This window comes from Gavialis gangeticus, unplaced genomic scaffold (genome assembly GCF_001723915.1).
Source record: "Gavialis gangeticus isolate Ggan-Ray unplaced genomic scaffold, GavGan_comp1, whole genome shotgun sequence".
Lineage (NCBI taxonomy): Eukaryota > Metazoa > Chordata > Crocodylia > Gavialidae > Gavialis > Gavialis gangeticus.
In genome coordinates this window covers 46,948,757-46,957,406 of record NW_017729000.1, presented here as the reverse complement: position 1 = coordinate 46,957,406, position 8,650 = coordinate 46,948,757, and the positions used below count along the sequence as shown (strand labels likewise).

The 8,650-nt window shown below is 46.9% G+C and overlaps 1 long non-coding RNA gene across 1 annotated transcript in view; it reads left to right on the top strand.

Annotated features, from left to right (window-relative positions):
• LOC109290188 overlaps window positions 1–1,970 on the top strand; it is a 30,972-nt gene extending 29,002 nt beyond the window's left edge. The window contains exons 2-3 of the long non-coding RNA XR_002095556.1: window positions 1,053–1,132; window positions 1,881–1,970. This is a non-coding gene — a long non-coding RNA (uncharacterized LOC109290188). The remainder of the gene's footprint in view (window positions 1–1,052; window positions 1,133–1,880) is intronic.
• The last annotated feature ends 6,680 nt before the right edge of the window (window positions 1,971–8,650 follow it).

The following is an 8,650-nucleotide window of genomic DNA, read 5'->3' as shown; positions in this document are numbered from 1 at the left end:
GCCTCTCCAGGGGGTGGGGGGGAGGGCGAGCTCCTGGTGGGCTGAGCAGTCCCTGAGCTGCAGGGGGGGCAGTGCTTCTCTCCACAGTGGCGGTGTCCACTGGCACCCGGCCCAGGCAGTCAAGGGGGGCACCTCAGCTGCGGAGGGAAGCACTAGGCCTCCATGCAGCTCAGGCGGGCAGACAGGCAGGCTCCAAGAGGCGGGGGCCAGGGAAAATCAGGCTTGCCATTTCCCCACCCCCCTAATTGAACCTGCCTGCACGGGCTGCTTGCACAGCCCTCGCTGCACAGGGCCCAGTGCTTACCTCCAAAGCTACTAAGGTAGCAAACTAAAACACCTTGGACGTGTTTTATTTTGCTATGTGTAAGCAGTAGCGCCATTAAAGCAGTGTAAAAGGGCATTTAAGCCTCTTTAAATGCCAATTTTGTGGCATGTGGCAAGGCCCCTTGTGATTACAGGACAGGAATCTGGGTGGTCAGTTTATGGTGCTGTCCATGTAGAATGTCTCTTCCATCTACTGCTGAATGCTGTGCCCAGGTTGGGAGTTGTCTAGTTTGCTCCTATATTACTTGGAGCAAGTTTGCTCCAAGTAAACAAGGAGTCTACAACGTAGAAGCAGGATATATTGAGTTGAACCAAATGCAGCGGGAAGCTGGATAGATGCCAATATGCTGGTGATTTCTGATTCTTTCCAGGTTACCATCATGCTTTCAATCTTCCTACAACACATTTAGAAGTCCCATTAACCTTTCTGGTACAATGATTGGCCTAGTCCTTTGGATGAAGAGCCTGCAGTTAAACAGTTCTGAGGTCAGATGGCCTGTCCAGTAGGTTGAGGTGATAGTGCACTCCAGCCTATGTAGTCCAGACTCCTTACCTCCCTTTGCAGCTTAGGGCAGTGTAAACTGTTCTAGTTCTGGGGTTTCTTGGGGTAGGTGGGGTTACTGGAGGCAGCAGCTAGGTTTGGGATGCTGGGTGTGATGGAAGGTTGCCCACTTTGCCATGTGGTTCTTTATAAGACATTGTGCAGCACTAAATATATCTCCCCACAGATGGTGCTACCGTAACAGTTTACCCAGAGGTGAAGAAGTGACTGTAAACACTGTCACATGCTGATTTCCCAGAATAGATTGTGAGTGCAATAACCCATACATGCAACTATTGCTGGGTGTGTTGAACTGAAGTGATACCAGCCGAACTTTTGTAATAAACCATATTTATGTCATCAGCATCTATGTACACTGGCAAGCAGATGACTGCCCCCTTCTTACCCATCCCCACCAACTATGGAAATCCAGTGTCTCCTGCAAGTGTAACTGTGGTCACCCATTTTGTTTTTTCTAGTCCTGGGTGGGCCCTCTTCACAGGTAGAAATGCTGTGCTTTGGGCCTTTGGAAATGCTGTGATTATGGGTGGAAGTGACTCTGACCCACAGTGTGGCAAGGAATGCTCCTTTTCCATTTATTTCCGTTTCCAAACTGCTGCTACTTCTGGAGTTTGCTGGCACCCACCCTTGGAGACCCAGGGCTATTTTTAATTTTTCCCCGTCTGTCGGCAGACATGTACAATGAAACGTTGCCCTCTTTCAAGAAACATACATTCTTAAGGAGACCCCTCTCCTGTGGAATAACTACTTGTGCATTAAAAATATTTGCTCAAGGAATGGAGGGCCCTAGTGTTTGGCAGGGGTTTCGGGAACCTTGCCTGACAGATGCTAGAGCTAGAGCAGTCTGAACTAGTTTGGCATGCTATGAACAAAAGGCTGAAGGCAACTGGCTAGTTTGGCAAAGGCACTGGCTACTGACTGTGCACTTCCCTGCTGCTGCACTTTACCTAGAGGGTTCCCAGCCATTTTGAAACTTCTCCCTTTCTTCCCACAGTGTATGTTGTAGAAGAGCGAAGAAGGGATGACACAGGAGAGAGTACCTGTCTGACAGCATGCTGGACTGCTCTGTGCTGCTGCTGCCTTTGGGACATGCTGACTTGAATTCTGCAAGAAGTCACCACTGTCAATACCTCTAAGTTGGAGTGCTATGCATTCTCCTCTGATTTCTTTTGTTCTCCTGACCTCTTTCTATTACTGTAATCAATGATCTGCTTTGCACAGCCAAGAGTATCTGTCTGATGTTAGTCCTAGCGCCATGGTGGTGTGTGCACTCCTTTAATTTAGTAAAGGAAAATCCCTTTTTAACATACATTTATAACAGTTTGTTTGTTTGTTTGTAATGTAAAGAATGTGCTAAATGATATTTTTTTGGCCAAAGCCTTCACTGTTATGAAATATGTATTTATCATTTTAAAATTTACTATTCCTAGAAATGAAATATGCAATAATTAAAGCAAATGAATTATTTTTTTTCTTTGCTAGTTCCCACGTTGGTTTCAATAAATCTGTCTGATACCGAGTTGGTGCTTTAATTTGTTTATTCCCTTGGGTATCTTGCACCTCCTGTATTAATTCAGTACTAAACAGTAACCGAGCTCTGATTAACTGGCCCCAAAGAGCTTTGTGGGACATGGTGCTGTGGGAACCAGTAATTGTCTCCTCTGCTGCCATATGGCATCTTGGATATGTGTGCATGTAATGAGTTGAGGTAAGAGACTATTATCATGGTACCAACAGCTTCCTGTTGTCAACACTATTAGTGTTGAGTAAATAATAACACAGTGAAATCAGTCTTTGTCCCTGAATGGACCTGCACTGGCTGAAGCTTACTCAGTGAGCTGAAAGATGAAGATGGTCTGCACACAACCTCAAAAAATCAACAGGCTAGTATACAAGAAAATTTTAAACACTGTTTACGTGGATTGAGGGGAAGACATGCCAGCTGGCCACAGCCCAACAGCCCCTGCCCTGCACCCCCTCAAGTGATGCTAAATGGGTCCCCGCCTTGGTAGCCTCTGGTACCTGTTCACCAGCAACAAATGAGTCTGTAGTGGAAACATTGTATTTATTTGTCTTGTACCAGATGTGAAATCACACAATTACAAACCCAGCCAAGAGATGCAACTTGGAAGGTTCTCAGCACAACTTCCAGCATGGCATGCACTTGCAAATAATTCATGCCCCTTTCAATATGAGGTCTGGTCTCCCACCGACCAGATTCATCTCCTTCTAAGTACAACAGTACCATCATGGCGACTGTTGCTAGACCCAGCCCCGCTGCCTGGGCACTCCAGATTGTCCACCCCACACCCACCACCAGAGGTACTGAATGAGCAGGGTGGGCAGGGTCTCCATGGAGATGGACCCAGGACCCCTATGGGCAGGGCATGCTAACTGGGCACATGCCTTGGGGCCATGGGCAGATAGGGAGTGGCCCCCAGGAGCAAGGTAGGTAGGTGGGGGCAGAGCTGGGATTGCAGGGTAGTGACAGTGGAGGGCCATGCAGGGAGTGGATTGCAGCTCTGCCCTGGTCCCTGGTTCTGCACTGTCACCACCCTGCAATTCTGGCCCCAGCCCCACCTGCCCATCCTGCTCCCAGATACTCCTCCCAATGGCTTGATCATCCCATCCCCCTGGCTGACCATGCCCTGCCCTTAGGGGTCCTGAACCGGTCTCCATGGAGACCACACGCTGCCCCCAAACCACTTTGAGAATTTTGGTAAGTTGTGAACAGGAAGGGTGTGCAACAGCTCACCAAACATTCCTAAGTGACCCTTCAGCCTGAGTAATTGCCCACTGCTGCTATATAGCTACAGATGCTCCCCTGGCTGTGGGGGCCAGAGTCTTGTGTCTCTTTCTCAATAAAAATGGTATGATATCAATTAATTTTAGGATTTGCAAAATACAAAGCCTTTAGTAAGCTGGGGAGTCTTGATTTCACTACAGTAGCATCCTAAGTCATTCTTGATGGCTGCTTACAGATGTAAAAAAAACCAAAACAACCCCCCCAAAACAGTGCTTTTACTTCAAACTTGGGACACCCTAGCACCAAGCCCTGCACATGCCCAGAAGAGGCATCGTGTTATCTGGACCTGGTTCACCCAATGTCTGTATAGATTTGGCACTTTAGTGGGGCTTTTGGTGCTTTTATCTACAGCTGATTGAATCAGCTGTAGATAAAAGTGCCAAAAAGCACTGCTGAAGTGCCCAACCTATACAGATGTTGCAGAGCTGGGTTGAACTAATGTGCTGCTGCTTCCAGTAAAGCATTCCCCCCACCCCAATCTGTTAGCAGCCACAATGCTTAGAGCTAGTAGCAGAGTTAATATTGGTTTTAGGTTTTTCGTGCCTTGTGATGCTGGTTGAGCACTGAGAAGTGTGCAGGACTATGGATTAATTTACTGCAGTAGTGTTTATTGCTTAAGCCTGATTTTATTGTGCTTGGAATTTCACCCAGCTCTGCTCTTCAGGATGCTAAGTGCAAACCTTTTAGATGCAGAAAAAGGGGGGGGGAGGAAGTGGCATTAGCCATGACATGCAAACAGCTCTGAAACCTCATCTTGCAGAGGAAATACAGTGGGATTTTTTTTGCTTCAGAAATGTGCATTACACCATTTTAAGAGTAATCCAGTTTATGTGGAAAGCTGAACACTGCCTGGTTCAGCTTTTATTATATCAATTTTTCATAAAGTAGTTTGCTTAGGAAGAGTGAAAAATTCCACTTTTCCATTACTATAATAGTCTTGCTGAATACATTCACAGCTGATCTCACTTCAATTCTTGTGTCTCAAAGGAAATGGCTTCTGCAGCCTCTTATGCAGTAAGAGGCTTGTTTATGTTTTAAGGCCTACATGTTGCAGTTCTATCCAGGTTGTACTGATTGTGGGGGGGTGGGGGGAGGTCAAAAGTAGCCATTTGGGTTCTCAGATTCAGAAGACTTTGCTCCTGTGTCCTCTCCGCACTAAGAGGCTCTGCAGCCACTTTGAAGCTTCTAAGCAGATTCCTGTACTTCTGCTGGGAGTCTGACATCTCTGCTGTGCTGTGAATTTCCGCTGTAGTCTGTCAAGGGTCTGGTGACACATTTTTCTCAGGAGTCAATCTCATGACTGATCCCTAGTTGCTTTCTTTATGTGTTATAGCTTGGGTCTAATGATGCAGTTCCCAGTAAATTGTACAGATTCCAGCTTGTAGAAAAGCAGTTGCCGGGAGGAGGGGTAGGGAGAGGCTGATGTTTCTGAGGGCTTAGTTAGAGCAGGGTCTCAGATCTTTACAGATTTTTTAAATAATCTATTCACCAATTATCTGAGCTATCACAAAGCTTCTCATTGTGCTCCAGAGCCTGTGTTCCACCCTTACTTCTTAATGAATGTTCTGTATTCAGTCCTCCCCCAGGCCATGTTTGGTTTCTGCTATTGTTTTCTCTGTCACCTGGTGCCAGAGAGAGCCTCATGTTCCTAGCACAGGGTACTGCAGTTTTTTCTGTCCCTGGGTACTGTGGGGTTTGACCAATGCTGGGAGGACCCTGTTGCAATGAGCATCTTGGAGAAGTGGGGGACCCTTGCTACACAGACTAGGTTCCTGGAGGCACAAGTTTGGACTCAGAACAGAAGAGAAGGGCCAAACTTCAGGGAGTCTGCAGGGCTTGCTCCAGGCCACTGGCTGTGCCGAACTCAGGCAGGGCACATCCCACCGGGCTTCCGCTCCCAAAATCAACCAAGTCATCCAGCAGTCCTCAGACTCATGGGATGCTCCCTCAATACTTTCCTCCCCATAGCCCTCTACTTGGTCCCAGTGAAGGCTGATAGGAAAGTCAGGCTGGAAGGGATCTCACAAAATCACCTAGCCCAGCTCACTGGCAGGGTAGGAGCATCCCTGACAACTGTCCCAGCTGAGTGTCTGTTCAACCTGCTCCAGGGATGGCGACTCCAGAGCTGCTCCAGGCAGCCTGTTCCAGTGCTCGACCACCCTCACAGGGAGGAAGTTTTTCCTAATCTCCAACTAAATTTCCTCTGCTGCAGTATGACGCCATTATTCCTAGTCCTGCCCCCTACGGCCACAGAGAATAGTCCATCTTCATACTCTTTATAATTGCCCTTCAGGAATTGGAAGACTGTTATCAAATCCCCACCTCAGTCTTCTCCTCTCCAGATGAAACAGTCCTAATTCTTTCAGCCTTTCCTCATAAGTAGAGACCTACCCAAATGGATGCGGCAGATGGGCAATTTCGTGGGCTGATTGTGGTGCTGGCTGCCATTTTTGCGGGCTTATCATGGCGCCGCTCCACTGCTGATTGGCCAAAGGGCCCCAGAAGCCCTGCCTCTCATCACTGATTGGTGGAAAGGGCTGCCCTTCAGGTGGCTTTTTCCCTCACTGCTGATTGGTGGAGAGGAGCAGAACTGCATGAAAGGCAGCTTGCACAACCAATTAGCAAAGGGAGCAACCACTATCTTAGCTGCTCCCCTTCCTGCTGCTCCCCTCTCTCCCCATCAGGCTGCAAGGCTGGGCCGCAGCAGCCACTGGCTCCCACTGGGGAGCCGGCGTTTTATTTTTAGTTAGGTTTTTTTTTTTCTGGCAATTCTGCACAAAATTGTGGAAACAGACTTTTTTCATGGTGTTCACAGAAACCAGTTTTTCACAATTTTCATGAACATCGCAAAATCACAATTTGAGTAGGTCCTTATTCACAAGTCACATTTCCCAGACATCTTGGCATTTTTGTTGCTCTCTGCTGGGCTTTTCCTAGTCTGTCCGTATCTTGGAAGCATGGGGCCCAAAATGACACAGTGCTCTAGGTGAGGTCTCACCAATGCCAAATGGAACAAAAGCATCACTTCCCTTGATTCGCAAGAGACATTCCTGTTAATACAATAGTATACAGTGCAGCAACAAAAGTACACTCCTGCCTTACATTCAACTTATGGTATGCTGTAACACTCGGGTCCTTCTTTGCAGGAGTGTAGCCTAGCCAATCATTGCTCAGTCTGTATTTGTGCAGGCAATTGTTCTGTTCCCAAACGCACGACTTTGCACTTACCCTTTTTAATGTCATTTGACCATTTCTCCAGTTTATCCAGGTAATTTTGGATCCTAGCCATGCCCTCCAGAGTATCTGCAACTCTACTCAACTTGGTGTTATCCACAAATTTGTAAAGTGTGTACTCACTCCCATTGTCCAAATCACTAATGAAGATATTAAACACCAGATTCCTCCTGAGGAACCTCACTGACACTTCCTCCCAATTAGACACTGAGCCATTGATGATTATTACTCACTGAGGACAACGATCCAACCAGTTTTGTGTCCATCTTACAGTGCTTTTATTTGGTCTATATTTCATTAGCTTATTAAGGAGATTGTCTTGGGAGATGGTTTCAAAAGCCTTGTTTAAGTCAAGGTATAACTCATCCACTGCCCTCTCCCCATCCACAGTCTCTCACCTTAGCATAGAAAGAAATCAAGTTTCTCTTGATGAATCCATGCTGGCTGTTCCTGCTCATCCGTAGGTACTTCAGAATAAATTCATTGAGGACCTGCTCCATGATCTTTTCACATATGGAGGTCAGGCTGGCTGGTGTGTAATTCCCCAGATCCTCCTCCTTCCCCTTCCTGAAGATAGGCATTATATTTGCCCTTTTCCAATAATCCGGGACCTTACTTGACCTCTACAAGCTCTGGAAGAGGATAGCCGATGTGTGGCTCTGAAATTAACTTAGCCAATTCTTTCAGTACCCTAAAGGTATATATACCCCATCTTTTCCTGCTGACTTGAAACAAAAAGCTTCTCTAAGTAATCCCTTAACTTGTTCTTCCACTGCTTTAGACAGTTTGTCTCCTTCTCTATCTTTGCTACCAACTGCACTTGTCATCTGTTAGCTGACCTTACTCTTGAAGGCTGAAGAAAAAAGGCATTAGATACTTTAGACTTCTCTGCAGCATCCATAATGATGTTGTCGTCAACATTCAGTAAGGGACCTACACTTTCCTTGGTCTTCCTCTTCTGACATGCAGAATTATTGCCTTTTACATCTATTGCCAGCTGCATCTCAAATTATGCTTTGGCCTTCCTAATTTTCTCCCTGTATACCCATGCAATACTCTTACACAATTTCCTAGTAATATGATCACATTCCCACTTTTGTAGAATTCCTTTTTTGACTATCAGCTCACTGAAGAGATCACTGTTCAGCCAGGCTGAATTCCTGTTACACTTCTCATTCTTCCATTGTATTGGGTTAGCTTGCTCCTGTGTCCTTAATATAGCCTCCTTAAAATACAGCCAGCCTTCACAATCTCCTTTTTTCCTCAGACTTGCCTGTCATGGATCCTGTCCACCAGCAGTTCCCTGAGTTTAAGTCTGCTTTTTTGTAGCCCAATGTTTTCCCCCACCCCTTCCTTCCTCCTCCTGTCATAGCTTGAATTCTATCATTTTGTCGTCGCTAGGCAGGTCTACACATGCAATTAGTGCTACATGGCTTTACTGCACAGTAAAGCCATTATGGGCAGGTATCTACACATGCAGCCATTTGGGAATAAATTTGCTACTTATGGCACTAGCCTGATCCCAGCCTCCTCTGGCCCTGTGTCACCCCCTTGCAGCAGTCAGGAAGAGCTGGAGGCTCTGGCCACAGAGCCCCACCCCCCAACCCACAGAGCCCCTCCACCAACCACCCCACCCACCACCAATCAAGCACCCTCTTCCCCATGCAGACTATGTACAGTGCTGTGTGTGCCCTCCGGAGGTGGGGCCGTGGGGTGGTGGCAGC